Source organism: Cyprinodon tularosa, unplaced genomic scaffold, assembly GCF_016077235.1.
Source record: "Cyprinodon tularosa strain WSP-4 unplaced genomic scaffold, ASM1607723v1 ctg117, whole genome shotgun sequence".
Taxonomy (NCBI): Eukaryota; Metazoa; Chordata; class Actinopteri; order Cyprinodontiformes; family Cyprinodontidae; genus Cyprinodon; species Cyprinodon tularosa.
In genome coordinates, this window is record NW_024037970.1 from 2381213 (window position 1) to 2400398 (window position 19186).

Genomic DNA, 19186 nt, shown 5'->3' on the forward strand with positions numbered 1-19186 from the left:
CAATCCTCATCAGAACGCTTATTCAAATGCATTAAATGATTTTAACTACATTGGAAAATGTACAAATACGCTGGACTTTTTGTCTTTCTAACCACTTTTACTAAACAGAAATTGGGAGTCATTTAAAGCACAAAACCTTTTTGCCAACTCTCTCGCTTAAATGTGCATCAATGCTCTTGCTTTGACAGTTGAATCTGTTTACGTCTAGAATAAAAGAAGAAGAATGGGAGTTGTAATACCACGCAGCAGCGCCATTTCCCTGCAACCTTCCACAGGGCGTTCTTGCTGAGGGCAATCGGGAATGAAACTGGTTCCATATGAGAGCAGCTGGCATTACTCCAGCCTCGGGGGCAACGACGGCTTCCTCTGAGTCAAAGTAGAGGACTCGTGTAAACTCAGCAGCGGGGGTCACGTATAAAGCCCACAAATGAATCTTAAGTTTCAAAGACAGTTTGAAATTTGATGCCCTTCCTCTGTTTTTGATTGATTTTCTTGTACAGAGTTGAATTCCCAAAGAGGATATGTAAAATGACATACCGAAACTATTAAAGAAAAGTGTAAAATATGCCAAACCAACCCTGATTTAAATCCTCTTTCCTTTTCATAAATTATGGTGTGGATACAAATGTTACTTTGCATAAGTCTTAAGTAATCTCTGATATTAAATTAACTGTCTTCTTTGTTATTAGAGAGATCTGAGACTTTTAGAAAAAAAAAAAAAAACAAGAATTTCAGTATTTAAAGTATTTACAACACTGGATTTTTAACTTAGATGTGAAGAACACTAAGTTAGAAACACGTTGCTTTGTTGCCTCTCTTTTGACAAAAAAATGCATCTAATCAAAAGTTCTGCAAATATCACTGCATTACACACGTTTGGTTTGATAAAAGTTGATTTGTAACAAAAAAGCAAAAACAATTGCTGCTACAACTAAAACTGTTGGACATTTTGACTCTAACTGTCGCATTAACATTATATACGTAAAATTTATGATGGTAGAAGCATTCATAATTGTTCAGCTTGTGTGTGTCTGTGGCGCCGTGTTAAGAACACAAGCCTCTTAAAACAGCCACTTTTAAACTGTCACCATAATGAATGATAGACCGATTCTCTAAATTTACTGCAATGTTCTGTGCACTTCATGATCCGAAACTAGTAAATGTTTAATATTATTATTCAAAAAAGTAGCTTGTGGCAAAAATTTTAGAGAGAAGCGCAATCAGCCCCCTACTTTACTTGATCTGTTTTCTGTGCTCCTTAGCTATGACCATGGGTAAAATACTCCGTATATTGAAATGTTTATTGATTGTTTATGTCTGAGTCTACCCTGTTTGTTGTACACGCACCATGTTTATAAACAGTCTGGTTAACTTTCTGATTCAGAGATTTTATTTTATATTTTTCCCAAAAGTGATATATTTTAGTTTGCCACAGTCCCTCTTTGTCTCTGACTCATGTCATTGCCACTGATCTAATTGCTGCGTAGGTCTGACCAAAAAAACAGAGGTTTACCTCCATCAGAGCAAAATTAGCACATCTGCAGATAATGTTGTTCAGCCTGAGCAGCCCATGCATTTCAATGAGACTTAACCGCCACAACCTTATATGACCTGGTTTTAGGACACTAAATCACGTCCGGTGTGCTTTGACCTTTCAGTATATGAGCCTCAGTATATCATTCTGTCTTCTAACAAGAGAAAAATAACTTTTGTTGATATGCTGCCGAAGATTTTAAGTCATCCAGGTCATAGTCATTCCAAAAAAAGTTAAACAACTATGCACCGAACTTTGTTTCCAAGTTTGAAGATGTTTTGATTCCCATCCAAGAAGCTTTTTCAATTCAAAATGTTTGAATTTTGATTTTGAATTGAAAAAGCTTCCTGGATGGGTGTGTTTCACAATGGTTAGCGTACACAACCCTTGTTCGGAGGCCATAGCCGACCTGGGTCTGAATCCCACCTGTGGTCCTTTGCCTAATGTCTCCCCGCCTCTCTTGTACCCCCTTTCCTGTCAGCCTATTTTCCAAAAAAAAAAAAAAAAAAAAAACTAGCCACTAGTGCTGTAAAAACTAAAAAAAAGCTTCCAGGATGGGAAGCGAAAAAAAGTCCAGAGGATTGTTTTTTTTTACTTTTTTTGAGCTTCTGTTGATGCATTCACAAGAGTGTTACTTTTTCCAACAAACTAAATCAAGACATACGCTCAACGATATTTTCAATTGTTGTACTCAGCTGCAGCTCAAACTGTAAGATGAAACTGTAGGGTTTAAAAGTTCACAGCTCACGATGCATGTTCTTACACTGTACAGCCAGACGCTCTAATGCAACTTAACTGCTCACACTGCACATCCAAAAACCACATGTCGGACTAAGCACTGAGAGATAGAGCTGGTGGAATTTGTCAATCTCGAAGAAGAAGAAGAACAACTCCCTTGTTTGCCAGTGGGCAGTGCACAAGGTTCTGGTAAATCGACTTAGAATCCCTCGTGGCTCTGCTTCAACAGGAGGATTGGCCAACCAACACCTTTCAAGGGCCGACTGAACTTCAAACATGTTTGATTTTCTCCTAACCTTACGATTCCTTATCAGGAGGTGGTCGTGAATGGCTGATCTCCCCCTCATTAACTCCTATTTACTGCGCGATGCAGGCCCAGTGATGAGGCTGAAACTCTGCCCGATCCAAAACGTTCTCTCATAATTAGAGAAAAGGGAAAAAAGTTGTACATTGTGTCCACGGCTTAAGAAATTTGACAGCCCAAATGTGCTCCATAAATGGCGATATAACTCTCCTTGAAGAGCCAATGCCTTTCTTTGGCCTCAGTTTGCAACACAGGTAGCAAACTAAAACTCGCTTATATCAGCGTTGAAAGGCAAAAGACCCAAATTATATAATCTACAGACTTAATAAGATCTGTTGTGGATATACTCAGCACCAGTCACACCAGAACAACCTCCAATAACAACAAGATCAGGGCTTTTTGAAAAGCAAAAAACATGCTCGATATGCGCTGGTATCCAGAAATATATCCCTGTATAGAACTGGCCAAATGTGATGACTTTAAAAGAAAAACATCTCAAACTAATGCCTCATAACTGAGGTCCAACATCTGTGTCTAGAAGAAAAAAAGAAAAGAGTTTTAAAAGAGCCAAGTCCGGCACCTGCAACCAGCTGCTGAAGGACACAGAGGATACAGCGTGCAGTTTTACAGTCAAGCCTGCAGCGAGGCATGATGGGAAGTAATATCCACATCATTACCAACAGGGCCTCAGCCTTGTCAGACGTCAGAAGAATAAAGAGAGCATGCAGAGTTCACACTCGAGCTGCCAGTCCACGGCGCTGTGGGACTCGGTCACACAGTGACACGCTGAGACAGATATACAAACATTTATCCGCCTGATGAAATACAGTCACACGTTCTGAAAGAGCATTTCAGCCTGGACACATATAGCTGCTTGTCTGGCTGCAGGGACAAACGGCTCTGCTCCTGCTCATGCTCTGCCAAGTCAGGTCAGAGTTTACAGAGCAGTCTCAGAGCCACGCTACTCATCGGATCGCTCACTCATTATCAAATAGCTGCATCAAGTGGCACGAAGCACTCCAAGGGATCATGTGTAAATCTGCAAGAGGAGGGATTAGCACTGAGGCAGCTGGCGTGCCTGACGTCTGCAGGCTTTCTGCAGGGAGGCACAAACATACACATGAATGTAAAGACATATGACAACTGTGGACAGAAGATTAAGTTAAAAACAACTACGTCTTCTGGGAAATTGCTTGTCAGTCTGCTGGAGTCCTAAAAATAACTATGACCAAAAATTGCCAAAGGAACTTTTCCAAAACCATAGAAGTTATTATACTTTATTTGACAAGAAAGCTGATTTCTCATCGCTGCAAAGAAAAAACTTCTGGACAACATTATTCTGCTTGTCAATTTTGTTGCTTCTTGACAAGTTTACAAAAAAACCTGCACGACCAGTTCGTAAGACACTTAGGCTACGGCTAAAGGACAGACAAAGAAGAGCCTGTTCAACTTTCAAAGCAAAACTTTTTTGTTTTTTTTTGCATTATAAAAAAATTATAATAATTTGCAAATAAAAACATTAAATTACTTCTCATCTCTTCAAAATGTTAATGTGTCAGGTGCTTAACTCTGACCTATGAACTTTTTCATTGTGAAAAAGATCAAACAATCCAGTGTCAGTAAGAAGAATTCAGCAAAGGAGCAATGAAACATTCATTTCTTAAAACCAACCTACATTTATCATCCTGCATGAAAGACATGTCTTGATACAATTTTTGCTTAGTTTAGTCATAAGGGAATTAATTAACGGATGTTTCATCTATTACACTGGAAAAACGATCTAGAAATAAGTAAAAATATCTTAAATTAAGTGTATTTACCCCTAATTTGAGTAGGTAAATGTGATGGTTTGCCAATGGAATGATTATTTTTACTCTTAAAATAAGATAATTAATTATTTAATAATTAACTTGCACTTGAAATAAGACAATGCAATTGTTTTTACTTATTTTAAGTGGAAATTGTCCTGTTCCATTGGCAAAATGTCTCTTTTACCTCCTAAATCCCCAAACAAATTCACTTCTTTTAAGAAAAAATTACTTATCTAGATAAAAAAAAATTCCAATGTAGAGCAGAATCACTTGTTTGGTGTCTGATTAATGGGAATAATACGAAAAAACCCTCAAAGCATTTCAAACTTTTTGCAGACAAAAATAAAAACACACTGAAAGACCTAAAAGTAAAAGTAGTGGTAAAAAAGTTATAAATTTTATTTTATTTTATTTTTTCTGAAGAAAATCTATACCAAGCATGCAGATAATTACCATTTTCTAATGTTTCATTGAATTCTTACATATATAGAGCACTGTTAAATATCCAACTTCTATCCAAAAGATGCCAAATATACAGAGTAAAGAAAAAAATGGTATTGGCATCAGCCATAAAAAGCTGCATTGATCCATCTCTAGTACGTAGTTTTTGTTGAGAATGATGTAAGGGCATTTACTGTGAGTTCAACTACCTACAAAGGATAAAAACACAACAATTACAGCTGCTGCTCACCTGTTTCAGATACTTTTTTTTTTGACTGAACAACTTTCCGACTATACTTTACTCATTTTTAAGGACCTAACTTTAGGATAACCTTCAAAAATATAATTGCAGTTGTATATTTATGCTCTGACTCTCCCTTTCATTTAATAATAACTGAACTTTATTGATCTCCCATTGGAGAAATTGTTCTCCACATTTAACCCATCCCCTTGTGGAGCAGTGGGCTACCATTGTGTGGTGCCCAGGGAGCAGTGTAGGGTTAAGGGTTTTGCTCAGGAACCCATCGAACCGGATACTCACAACCTTCTCAGAGCACAAGCACACTGCTCTAACCACTGGGCCAACATTCCCCACTTGCCTTCACAGTCAGGCTACAGATCTGTATGTGAAGCCTCAACCGCAGCAGCCCCCCGGAGGAAACACAGACACAAAACTCTGTTATGTCTGATCACCCCTCTTTGTAATATTACAAGAACGCAATGTCCTGGGAGGGAGAATTCATTACGATCTGCCTGTCAACAGCAGGCCAGCCAAGTTTAGACGTTTTTGGATGATTCATTTTGCAGTGGACGGTTTTATTTGAAGGTTTGTTGTTCTTTTTTATTTTTTTTTTTTTACCTTCATGAGCTACGTGTCTGTGCCAGAGAGCCCAGGCAGGATAGCTGTAGAGAAATGAGAACAGGGCGCCAGGTTTCGATGGGTTGTTGAGAAAGTATACAGCAAGGATGGTGTTTATGGTTGAAAGCATGTAGAGGAGGTGTGCTCACACAAACATGAGCGATGCATTTGAAATAGTTCATTGTTTGACAGGAAAGAACGCAGAATCAACTCCAAGAACAGCACTTTGTTAAATTACACCTTGACATCCTGAGACAATGGGTTCTGGTAAAACTGTGGTGAGTAGGAGAGTAAAAGTGAGCAGGGGAAAACAAAGGAGCCAAAATAGAGCAATGTTAATATACAGAATGGAAAGTAAAGCTAAAGCTTTTTATTTTAACCTTTAATCAACAGTTATTGATAAAACAAAACTATTAAGCGGGGAAGCTCAGGTACATTGAACATTAGCAAGGGCCTGAGTCACGTTAAGCAGATCCCGCACATCGCTGCCCAGAAACCCTCACCAGCTGCTTTCAATTAAACTGACCCAACTGGAGAGGGGAGAGGAGGCCTGCATTTACCCAAAAATGCTTAGTTATTTCAAGCCAGTTGCGCTTACTGCTCTCAGTCTGACTGCAAAGCCGTTCGCAATCAGAGTAAACAAAGAGTTTTGTTAGCTAGCAGAGTATCAGAATTTTTTAGACGTCCTACAGAAGCACCAGAAATGGTTCAAGGCCATGCACCCAGGCTTCTATGTGAAACTTGACTGCAGAATTATACATTTAAAATACAGAGTAAGCATCGCCAAACACAACTCTGATCCAAGACTCTGCCTGAATGAGATAATGACCGTGCAAGCTAAAGATCATACTTTACAGTTATTGTGTCTGTGACCACAAGCTTTTCTTTCCTGAGACTTTCGACTCTCAGCAAACAACCACAGACTTTCAGCAATATGACCTATGGGAGGAAAATGTGGACAGTAAGTTTAGCCAGTGAAAAGGGACCGGCTTTGTGAGCAATGCACTGCAGCACGGAAACACCTGAATAAAAAGCACCTGTTGATTCCATAAAAGCTCAAACCAATATTATAGGAAGACAGCTGAGAGGAATACAGCTGATCATTCTAAGTCAATGCAATACCAGTTAATGCAATACCAGGACCTTCTAAGTATAGGCACCAGGTGATGACATTATACTGCACATAAATAAACAATCTTACCTCTACCTTGATTCAAATTGGTCAGTTTTCTAAACTTTTAATGGCACAGAAATACTACATAAAAACATAAATCTTTCCTACTCAAAAGTGCTATAAGAACAGGAAGGAAAATACTTTGAGAAGCAATAAAACACACAGAAGAATGCTAAAATGGGAGAGAAATCCCCAGAAGAACTTAGCAGATTATGGATTTTGAAGGTCTCAAGACGAGGCCAAGCAGCTGTCAAACGAAGAGCACGAACAGAGTTATGACTACCACTCTGTTGTATGATTTTAAAAGAACATACAACTTGCACAGAAATTGACTGCCGGAAAAAAAGTCATGCAGGGACATTCTGTGAGGTGAAATATTTCAGTTTCCATATTGAAAGCAGCTGCAAATCAGCTGTGGCTTGGCTTTGCTCACACAAACGACCGAGACTCACACAAACGACTAAGCGAGAAAATATTGCAAGGATTTTGCAATATTTTTCGGGAAAAGGACCTTCTGCACTATGTCACTCTGGAGGTGCTGCTGATCGACGGCAGACTTAAAGCGAGATGTGCAGGAGAGCTGCACTGATCCCCTTTCTTTGCTTTTTTTAATAAAGCTTGAAGTAGAATCAAGTCAGCTCTAAAAACAATGGCAATAGCCCTTGTGTGTTTCTGCATGTGGATAAGTTGGAGTATTTGTTGATGCTAGGAAGCTTGGTGAGTCACGTGGAAGAATAAATCACCCCATAGCTGGGATCCATTATTACTGCAGGGAAGTTTTGCCAAAATCAACCCAGCGCTCTGCTTCTTTCTCTCTAAGTCCATTCGTTTTACAAGTGAAAGTAGTGGAACATTTTTTTTTTTTTTGAGCTGGAGAGACTTGGGCATATTTTATGGTCCCTTTGCAGTAAGAACAGAGCAGAGAGAAAGGATGAAGACTTCCCTGAGATGGGAGTCTTAGCAGGCAGGGACTTATTTTCTCAGTGAAAACCCACAACTTAAATCTCAGTTCCACTGCACCCAATCAAAACTACTTTAGTTGAGTTTATGTAAAGCTTGGAAACTTAACTTAAAAGCTTATGACACACCTTTCTGATTGCACTTAAAGAAATCCTCATGGCTCCTTTTTGATGATTTCAAATTCTGATGACACAAGCACAAAGCACTGCCCCAGTGGAGGTTAAGATTATTTTGGTCATACATTTGAAGACAGAGTGCCTAACACTGAGGAATGACCCCCACCCAAATGAGGCATGACGATTAAAGTTGCACTAGAAGAGAAATCTATCTCTGAGACGGGAGCCATTTCACCGCAGCCATTTATTATTGTAGCCCAAAGTCCAGCCTGGACACTGCAACAGGCAGAAAAAGGGAGAAAAAAAAGCTGCGGACAGCCAACCTCAGAGCCAACAAACTTGTCTTTTAAAACACATTCATGTTCCCTTCACCAGCATTTTTCTTATATATAGATAGTGTAAATAATGTTTTCTTTTAACCTGTTTAGAGTAGCACAGGGCAGGGTTACCGCAACGAGACAATTCAGTTTGCCACAGACGACAATTCAAGAAATGACAGAAAGTTTAAACACAGGCTTTAAAATACCCAGCATAATTTTATGTATTTGAAACTTACACTAAATATTTTATATAACTGTTTAGCAAAAGGGCAGCAAATTATGACCCCTCCTTGAAGAGAACTGAATGTTTTACAAGTTAAAACCACAATATTACATAATGAAGCTCACTTCTTGAAAACAGTGACTGAATTCATGGCCGCCAGTTTCAGAGTTAGAACGCTTGCCCTATTCTCTCCTGCTCTCTCTCAAACGCACACATGCTCACCAACTCTGCCCTTCTATGGCCTTAACATCAAAAGTAATGTGTGTCCAGTTAGCATCCAGAGTATATGATAGATGCATTTCCTGGTGGCGTGGAGATGTCCAGCGGCATGTTTTGAGTGTTCAAGCATACATGCCGGAGTTAAGAAATTGGAATTTGTGCAACTTGCAACCAATCAGAGAAGCTGATCTAGGAGCTGTATGGGAGACAGACACTGATTCATCCCCCTGCAGAGCTGTCAGCATAAAACAGTGTAAAAAATTGAATATATAAAGGGGTTTCCCTCCACTGGGATTACTTGAAAAGTGGATTATATGAAAAGTAAAAAATGTACGTAGGTTTTATGTACAAGGAAAAGTAAGAGTGCTCTCAGGTGTACTGCTGAACTTTAGCAAAACAGTTTGATATGTATATTAACTAAAAATATAAAAACCTGCTACTAAAAAATATAAAATTTTGTATTCCGATGCTTGCAGTTTTTACCACATATGATGGTACAGTCTGGCCAGTCTGAGTGAGCGCTGCCACCTGCCACTCAAAAAAACGTAATACTTAAAAGTAGGATTATAATCCTGATGAACTGATTGAATGAATAAAGTTTTGAAGTGTACTATCTCGATTTAAAAAAAATTTTAAAGCTTCCTTTCCCCCACATATCAAAGCAAGAAAGGCCAAGCTACTGTTTTGCTTGCATGTGCCATTGTACACAAGAGGTCGGCTAAGAAAAAAAACAGGACAGCTCTGCCAGATGTGCATCAGTCGAGTATGTACACAATTTGTTCTCTTGTACACAAGTTGAGGCGCTGGACACCTTTTTGACACCCAAAATACATCTGGTGTGAACACACTAATATATATTACCTTGCATGATTACTCTGAGGCTGCAGGTAAATCCTACAGACCCCCTTGGTTGTTAGACTAGAAAGAAACCTGCAAGTATCCAGGTAAAGGTTTTAAAATGGTTAAGGATTCTAAAGGGCAAATTTATAGCCCAAAGCAGGCAGAAAATAAAATGAAACAGTCAGAGTAATCGTACACAATGAAGTGTTTCTTTAGCCTCTACAACTTTCTTTTTTATTACCAGCCAGCAAACCTTAGGTTCTCTGCTTCACAATGTTGCACATCTTTTTGGATATCGACCAACAGATAGGTAGGAACTGTGAGTCTACAGGGAGGAAGCTCAGGGCTGCACTACTGAGAAAATGTGTTTTTATCACTTAAGATTCAGTTTTCTTTGTTGCATTCACCAAATGTAAATGTTTCTGATCATTAACCAATTTCAAATATCACAAAAATTATCAATTAAAGTACAAAATGTAAACTAAGAATAAACCTGGAGAGCTAATAATAAGTCATACCACCCTTCATACAGTTGCCAATGAGTCCTTTAATTAACAGTGGAGGTTTATTCTATTCTCATTTGTGATACAATTTTAATCCAATCAAACTTTAGCTTTCTGATGATTAGTTCATGTCAAAGCATCTCAATCAGATCTAAATCTATACTTTTTCAAGGCCAATGATAACCTTCATTTTATTTTATTTATATGAGCCATTCAGAGGCGGATCTGATGATCTAGGTTCAATTATTGATATGATGGGTGTGCCGGTGTCGCAGCGGTTAGCGAGCATGAATTATGGAGGCCTTATCCTCGACCTGGAGAACCCAGGTTCCAATCCGACCTGTGGTCCTTTCCCACAAGTCTCTCCCCCTCTCTCATACCCCCTTTCCTGTCAGCCTACTGTTAAAAAAACAAGCCACGAGGGCTGCAAAAACTCAAATAATAACAGATTATTGATATGATGTAAAAGCCAAACATGCATGACCGGTAATATAAGATTTATAAGAAGACACAAAACTTTAAAGAAGTTAAACTTTTTTCTGCTCAGTTCAAAGAAAATCTCCTCAAAAGAAAAAATCATCAATACTGTTTTCGAAATGTCAGACAGATAATCTCACTTTTTTTATTATTCAACTGTGACCTTTTTTATAGATCCGATTTTTGCACAATATCTTTTTCCTCGTTGAAACATGAACACTAACCTTAAATGAGAAAGGTCAGGCTGCTGAGCATAGGATGCTGTTCTGTGTTATTTTGCGACTCCCTGAATGAGTCACCAATGTGCTCTTGGAGAAGCTTTTGTAGGTCAGTCACTGTTGGGAAGGTTTCCACATTGTGCAGCGTTTCCTCCATTAGCGGATGATGACTTTTACTGTAGTTCATTGGTGTTCCCAAGCCTTAGAAATGGCTTTCCTTACCATTTCCAAACACTTGGATATAGATGAGTTTGTTTCTCATCTGTTGTCCTGTTGAATTGCCTGTCTAGGTTGGGATACGTATTCTTGGATAGTTTCTTTTGAAAATGATTTCTTCTTTTTGCAGGTCTGACTAATTTCCAAGTAACCTGTGGATTCATACCAGCACTTATTTTGTAAATTGCAGATGAGTCATGATTTAAAAAGGGGCCACTATATCATTATGAAAGGCCAATATGGTCTGAATTGCATTTTTCCTTTAATAAATGGTTTGAAAACAGTGGTCTAAAAGAATAAAGTGCAAAAAAAAAAGAAAAAGAAATCTGTCAGGCAGGGGAAATACCATTTTTACTTGATGTTTGGCTGAAGTTATTGGATTTTTTTTGTGGCAGAACAATATAATTTTGACCTTTGAAGTTCAGTTTGACAAATGTGACTGATGAGATGTGTGGAAGAGCTTCCTGGCAAACCAGCACAACAATTATAAGACTTTAAGGACTAAGCTGTTTGTAAAAAAGTGGGAAAGCAGCCTAAGCTATTCAACACTTCTACTCAGAAAGACATAAAACAAATAGGGTAAGAAAAATAAGGTGCAAGAAAACACCCACAAGCATGAAGCGCCAAAGTCAAACATTTGTCTCTGAGAGCCACATATTCACAATAAAATAAACAAAACGCACTTATTTTGTTTGCTACGACCCTTCAAGCTTTGCTGCAGCTGAACGGCAGTTTGAACTTGTGGTCAGTGTGTCTGTGTGGCTCTCTGTTTTCTTGGCAGCATCTGCCTGCATGCATTTATGCACAATTGAATGTTTATCCGACTTTTATGGCGATGGCGTCTCGTAAAAGCACTGCGAGACAAGCTGGCCTTCTTCGACACTGGTTGACCCATTGCCTGCTGGGACCACCTACGAGAAGAGCTGTAAGCAGATGCCTCCCCTTTTTGATGACCATTTAAATAAATGCTTGTCTGCACAGATTACCCTACGAGTTATGATTTCGGTCAAGGACGGTGCATCACAGCCTCTGCTAAAGTACACGTGGACAGTTAAATACACAACATACTGCAATCAGACCATGAATTACAATCCAGAAGGATTGAGTTTGTTCTGGATCATTTTTCTTGCCTCTTCTGGGAACCCTAAAATCTGTGTATTAGGTTTTGTTCATGGATACAAGGTTTGGTTTGAGAGCTCTGAAACTGTAACGATGGCCAACCTTTCCCTGGAAACTGGTGTCATCGACACTTCAGATAATATTAATACTTTCCCATAGACAGAGAAATGCACAAAACCCAGCATCCATATCAAATCATCCAGCTGTACATGACCTTCTTTTGCCGGCTCGCTGACCTGGCTGGATGTGGCGGTTTTGTGTTTCAGCGAGCCTCATTTTTTTGTCTTCTCTAAAACCTCAACGCCGTCTCTGATGTCTGAATTACTTTGTCAACAGTGTTAAGATCCAAGGAAATTCAGGATCATGATATTGAAGCAGATCTAAATCAAACTAAAAAATAAAAAGATAAATTCCCCTGAAAATATTAGATGTGGTGCCTCATAACAGTAAACAGATCCCTTGATCGAAAGGTATAGCTTTGGTGATAAGTAGTTTTTAAAGGCATCAGTGGTATAACGAATGATCATTGGTTCTGTTTTCATCTTCTTCCTCTTGTTCTTGTTAAATGATGGTTATTGAATAACCTCTAGGTGCACACACACATCCATCCATCCATTTTCTGTCACGCTTAATATATACTTATATATAAAAACACACACACGATCTTTCTTATTAAGGGTAGTGAGGCCTATGTGTTGACTTTCATTAATTTTCAGTCATTTTCAAGCCTTCCTATGCCCCAAAACCTGACAATAACCCTCAACCTAAACCTTACCAGTGCACACGTCACCTTAAAAATAAACTAAGCCTAATACAGAGCTTAACCCTAATCCTTACCTTTGGCAAAAGATTGTCCGTAACTAGATAAGCAACCTAAAGGCCAATGGCAACTGGAGGACCTGCACAGATCCACAGCTCAGGTAGGAGAAGCTGCTCCCACAGCATCCAATAAAACATCAACCCAAACTCACAATCACTTTTGTGAAACACGGTGGTGGCAGCATAATGTGAATATATGATATTCTCCATCAGGGAAGTGGGTATGTGGTTCTACAGTGGGTTTAAATTGAAAGGAATTAATACAAATGCAGACCACAACTCTCAGATTATTAATTAACAGTGTTGTTAGATTCTTTCTATCAACTCACACATACAGCATGTACTTCTTTGTGTGGGTTTTTCATACAGGACTTAATGAGGAATGAGGTTGCGATGTTGTAAATGTAAAAAAAGAATAAGGTTGCAACTACTTTTCAGGGAATTTCAAATATGCAACAGAGGTCCGGGGTCATTTAGACCATGCATTGGACCCTGCCACTGTTATCTTTACAACTTCTCTGTTTCTACTGGAGACCCCAAACTGCTCCTTTCCTGCTTCCTTCCTAATACTCCTTGCACTTCTGCCAGCTTCCAGCACTTCCAGCATCCTTTAGGAAAACCTTTCATCACAACACTTCCTTTTTTACTACAGCTCCCAATACCATCGGTTGACATATCCAGAGGAAACTTCGGAAACAGTATCTTTTAATAGCCAAATTGCTCTACTGTTACTCTCACATCTCGTACAGGTGATGAGAAGGGAAGGAGAGCTTGCTGTCACAGTCTTCCACACACACTCCTAAATCTGCCAGGGTGAGACGTTGGCACAGACAAAAGAATAATAAAAGTCTAGCAAATCCCTGACGGGGCAGCAGAACACTTTATCTTGAAAGGCAGAACAAAGGAAGGCCTGTGAAAGGCTTCTACTGTGTTTACTTTATTAAAGGAACAATGCATTAAAGAGGACAGGGCAAGGAGTGATGTGCCACTTCAGGCCTTTCAGGGTATAACGCCACTTTGACCAGATTAAAGGGAGTTTATTAAGTTTCCGTTGCTGTCTAGTTTATGGCTACAAACAGGATGAAAAATACAGGTAACATATAATAAAAAAACACTACCATTATGCTATGATTTTCGATTTTCTATTAGAAATAAAAAAAATCTTGAATGGAATGCTTGTTGACTATCCTTAAAATCAATGATTTCAATGATCGTCTTTTATAAAATATATCTGTTGAAATGACTGGACCCCCAAGTTTTTTTAGCTTGGAAGTTCTCTTTGCCATCACTCTAATCTCTGTCTCCCTTCAGTCCACAGATTTTAATTCTATTCAAACTCTATTTGACTTAAGGTAATTAATATTGCTCTGGTCAGACGAATGAAGTAGGTTTAAGAATGATTTTAGCCTAAAATGAACACCTTTTTGTTAAAGCAGAACCAACATTGTTAAACATCCGCAATTACCCTAAAGAAGCAACTGTTGCTAAGAAAACTGCAATATCACAGTCTAAATTTTGAACCTTTTTAAAACTGGTTGGTCAGAAAACAGACTGAACAAAAATGGCCTGTTTGGATAAGTTGGAGGGAAAAAAGAATATGGCAGGGTGGCTCACCCTGCCCTATATAATAAGGAAATCTCAGTGAGCTAACTGAGTTCTGGAACAACAGAAAGATTAAAAAAGCTCTGACAATTTAGCGCAGCATCCTTTTCAGAGAAAATCAAACATAGCAAAAAGTCTCCCTATCCATAATGTTGGTGGAGTCATAGCTTTGGCTTGTTTTTCAGCCACATCAAGCCTGGATCCGGCAGCCACTGAGTCAACCAAAATATAGCTTTATCATGTCAAACTTAAAGCTTTGCCTAAACAGGCTCATAAATGATCCAAAACGTAGCCGCAAATCCACAACAGAAATGCTGACAAAGAGACGGAATAAGGTGCATAACCACCCACTCCAAGTCCAAGTCCTTCAAATGTTGCTGTGATTCGACTGAGCAAAACCTGTTCATTTTAAAAACAAACTAACAGATAATCTGCAAGCAAGTGTTGTTTTTTCATTTAGCATAAACAACCTGCTGGGGTCATTTTTATAATGAGGATGTACTTAAAGGTTTTAGACAGCCTCATGGTACAGAGAGCATTTATTTAATGGCATTAGGGGTGCACCGATTGCACTTTTCTGGACGATCACCGATTACCAATCTTTATAAAGCCTAACATGCTGATTCTGATTTTTAATAAAAATCTTTAATCTGGACTCATTTTGGGAGTTAATGCATCCTATACCTGTTACAGATATTACACCGGGGCCGTTCAGAGAACACCTGGTGCTCAGGCGCCGGAGGCATAGGGCTAATTGCTTATGAATCAGGAGTGGAAGCAAATCATCAAACCAACAACATCGTCTCATTACCAAAAAGTTACAGAATTACGCATAGGCTGCCATGACATATACTTATAAATCCTCTCCCACCGTTGTGGTATTGAAGGATCAGTTTAAACACACACCAATCATCTCGTTATGACGAGAAAATTACTTTCTAATGAGAAAATTATCATCTCGTCGTCACGAGAAAATGACTTTCGTTAGCTTTAGATATTGAGAAAATGGACTCATTTTCTCGATAAAACAACTGTGAAAAGGTATCAGAGGGACATGACCGCTCTCGGCTTCGGTATATATTTCACTACAGTTGTTGTTGCAATAACTCTAAAAGAGTCAATGTACTATGACACTGCATATCTAACACTGGAATTTACTCCTCTCTTCTAAGACATGCAGCAGCCAGTGTTTGATCACAACCAACAGTTTACAGTTTAATGAAAAAGGCAAAAAAAATGCTTTCTAAAATGAGAATTGCGTGCAACACAATATTTATTTAACTTCTCATTCTGGATTGGAAGGATTTAGGGTATATAGCATGAAGTCACACAACACGTCATATAACAGAAACCAGTCAAACCATTTAGATCAAACACCACAGTGTAAAAAGCTCCTTTGTGAAAACTAATCACATCTCCTAATTTGTTGGTAGATGCGAAAAACCCAAGGTGATGCACTCGAGGAAGGTGGCACACAAACCCCATTCCAGGGATCTGAGGCTGCTTAACGGCTGATGAGAAACACGTGCTGTCACACCACTCATGGCCCAGAGTGGAACAGAGAGAGCTGGATGAGTTTCAGATGTGAATTTATCCACTGGGAGCTTGGGGGGGGTAGAGGTCCTCTCCAGTTCCAAACAAGAACAATACAGGATGTGATGAGACAAAACTTTTGAGCAAAATAAAAAACATCCTCCCTAACTCTTCAAATTCCACAACAACAATAGATAAATCAGCTGCCAAGATAATTTTTTTCTTCTCTCTCTTCATATTAAACAAGAATTACAAATAAATGAAAGAAAGATTTACAGCTAATGAGATCATCCAAGAAGAAATACGGAACTGCAACTTGAAGCTACTAAATAGAAACATCTCATTATAACTGTCTAACAGTGTGTACCAATGGACTATAAGGGGACTCAAATGAGTTTTGCAGCATATGACCTAAATTTGATCCAGAAGGAAGAAACCATCCTGAGGAGAGCAACGCAGACTGAGAGAGCAAACTGACAAATGTTGAGCTGTTTTAAGATCACAGCACCCGATAAAGCATCTCCAACCAAATTGTTTTGTCCAAATTGTTTTTAAAACGTCACACATGCTACATAGCAAAGCGTGACATGCCAGCTTTCCCTCGTGCATCCAATCAATGGGGGGAAAATGAGAAACTGAGAATGTGAAAGGGTCACAACCCCTGGGATGGAAATGATCCCCCAGTTGCTACTGGGTATCCTGTGTATAAACACAGCAGTGGAAAAACATTAGTCTAAGTCTGTAGGTTTATGCTGTAGCACTGTTAGGTCTCAGGGACAGAGAGGACACAAACACTTTAAATAGGATCAGCTCATTCATCTTTAATGGCAAGCACTGCAGGATTAAATCATGTTAATATGAACTACAACTGGACTTAATCTGTCGCCACAACAATTTAGATGTAAGTTTTTAGTAATATTATTTGCGATGCGCTTGTAATGTAATCAGTAAAACTGAAGTAAGAGGAAAATGATACAAAGTTTTCTAAATTTTCCCCCAAAAACAATAAGTAAAGTCTGTTTTTTTTTTTATTCTTTCATGCTTATGGCAAAAATTACCTTCAGATGGAACCTCATAAGTACTGTAAATGCAGTCCACTGGAGTGCATTATTTAAAGAAGAAACTAAGAGTATAATTATAATTCCAGAGGAGTTGAATTCGACAGCTCAGGTAGGGAAAGCTGCAAAGCTGGCTAGAGAAGTTCTAGTTAGTGCTCAGTGCTGCCTCATGACAGCCATGACAACTAACCTAAGTCTCTCCCCACTTCTCCATGCACTGTCTCACAGGCCCAGGAAGCTCTCTAGTCTTAAAAGTCTGCAGACAGTCAGAGCAAAGACAGGAGACAGAAGACCTGCTCTCTTTTTTTTCCACAGCTAACATACATGCATGCGCAAAACTGCCAATGACTCCGCCTTTACTTACACTGCGAGATATAAATATAATGTAACTAGTTTTTAAATCAAGTTTCTTCTTTTTCTCTGTTTATGTATATCTGTAGTGTGAATTCAGGCAGTGTATAAAATTAATTCAATACAAAGTGAATCCAGTAGAACTTTTTATTGCCTACCCGGAATGGTTGACAATAGTTGAATAAACTTTTGGCTCTCAAAATGGTATCGATTCCCTATTTATTGGTACTCGCCGATACTGATACCACTATTTTAGTGCTGGATCGGGGCCCCGTCCAATACTGGTATCGGTGTCAGTGCGACACTACTGCAGACCACCTAAGCTTGGGGAATCCAGCACCATACTGAGGGGATTTAGCAGGCAGTTGATTGGAAGATGGATAATGCCAACAACACTTAACTGATGGGAGTAAACTTGCAAGAATTTACAAAAGACTTAAGAGTAGAGTAGATAATGACCCTGAACATGCTATATTAATATTTTAGATCAAAGCATATTTATGTCCTATAAATATTCAAATATCAAACCAAAGTCCTTACAGATAACTCTTGTAAAAACGTAATATTTACTATTCACAGACACCCAACATGACTGAGCTTAAGCTATAGTGCAAACAACAATAATCCCAAGAACCCCAAAAGACTTGCAGATTTCATTACAGGCGATTATCCAAAGTTAATACTAAGGGAGAGAGGGTGAAATATAAGTGCATTTCAAGCTTTTAAAATAAAAAAAGCTGCCTTAGAATTATGTGATACTTTGTAATACACAATACATCACATAAAATCTGAGTAAAAAACATTAAGGCTTCAGTTTGTAAATTGAGAAAATGTGGAAAGATTCTAGAGGTGTTAAAAGTTTTGTAAGGCAACGTTGGCACTAAATATCGCGCTGCAGCAATGTTAAAGTCATCTGTTTTAGGGATGATACTGTTCATGCTTAGAATGAAATCATTCCAAAGTTTAAAGTTTGGGGAAGGAGAAGTGAAGCTCTTTATTTTCTATTTAGTTTAGCACAGTTTGCAGGACAGCAGATTGCTATTTCACTGAGAGCAAAGTGAGAGAACATCTGATATTTGAATTTAACCTGTCCAAACCCTTCAATTAACTCTGCCAACCAAATCATGAATTATTATTTCAGTTTTTCATTTATTCTTAAAATGAACACATACACAAGAGAAAAAAAATAACACTTTTGTTATGTTTTAACTGAAATGTCTCATACCACAATGTTTGTGGTATGACATAGGATTTCTAAAATGATAAAACCTTAAGGGTTTTATTAGACTGGCAGATAATAATCAGCCAACTAAATCAGGCCTGGAAGTTACAACATGCCATAAAGAAAATCTCAAATGCATCACAGAGTTAAACATTTTAAACCCTATTTACTAGCTCTAGCATCTTTCTAGCTTTAGCATCTTTCCTAGTAGTCTAAGAGGTAACTCGATTATGATGGTCACTTATTTCCATAAATGCATCCCCAGACCACCCCTGTGCCACAATAACCTCAGGCAGCTGAAAGGCTCAGACTAAGTCTGGCTCTAATTTTGCATACCTGCACAGCAAGACCATATAAATGACCCTTTCTAATTTTTTAGATTTTTTGAATACCTTATATGATATTACTATTTATAACTCAGAAGAAATTAGCCCTCAGAAGAATGCCCGTAAAGAAAAGGAGACAGGAGTTTGTAAAGCAGACATGTAGGATGTTTTATCCAGCATACTGCTTTATATTAAGGGTTATA

The 19186-nt window shown here is 38.5% G+C and overlaps 1 protein-coding gene across 1 annotated transcript in view; it reads right to left on the minus strand.

Moving 5' to 3' along the window:
* The window catches only part of LOC119798822 (protocadherin Fat 4), a 143213-nt gene that overhangs the window by 118298 nt on the left and 5729 nt on the right, over positions 1–19186 (minus strand). The gene's annotated exons all lie outside the window — the stretch shown is intronic.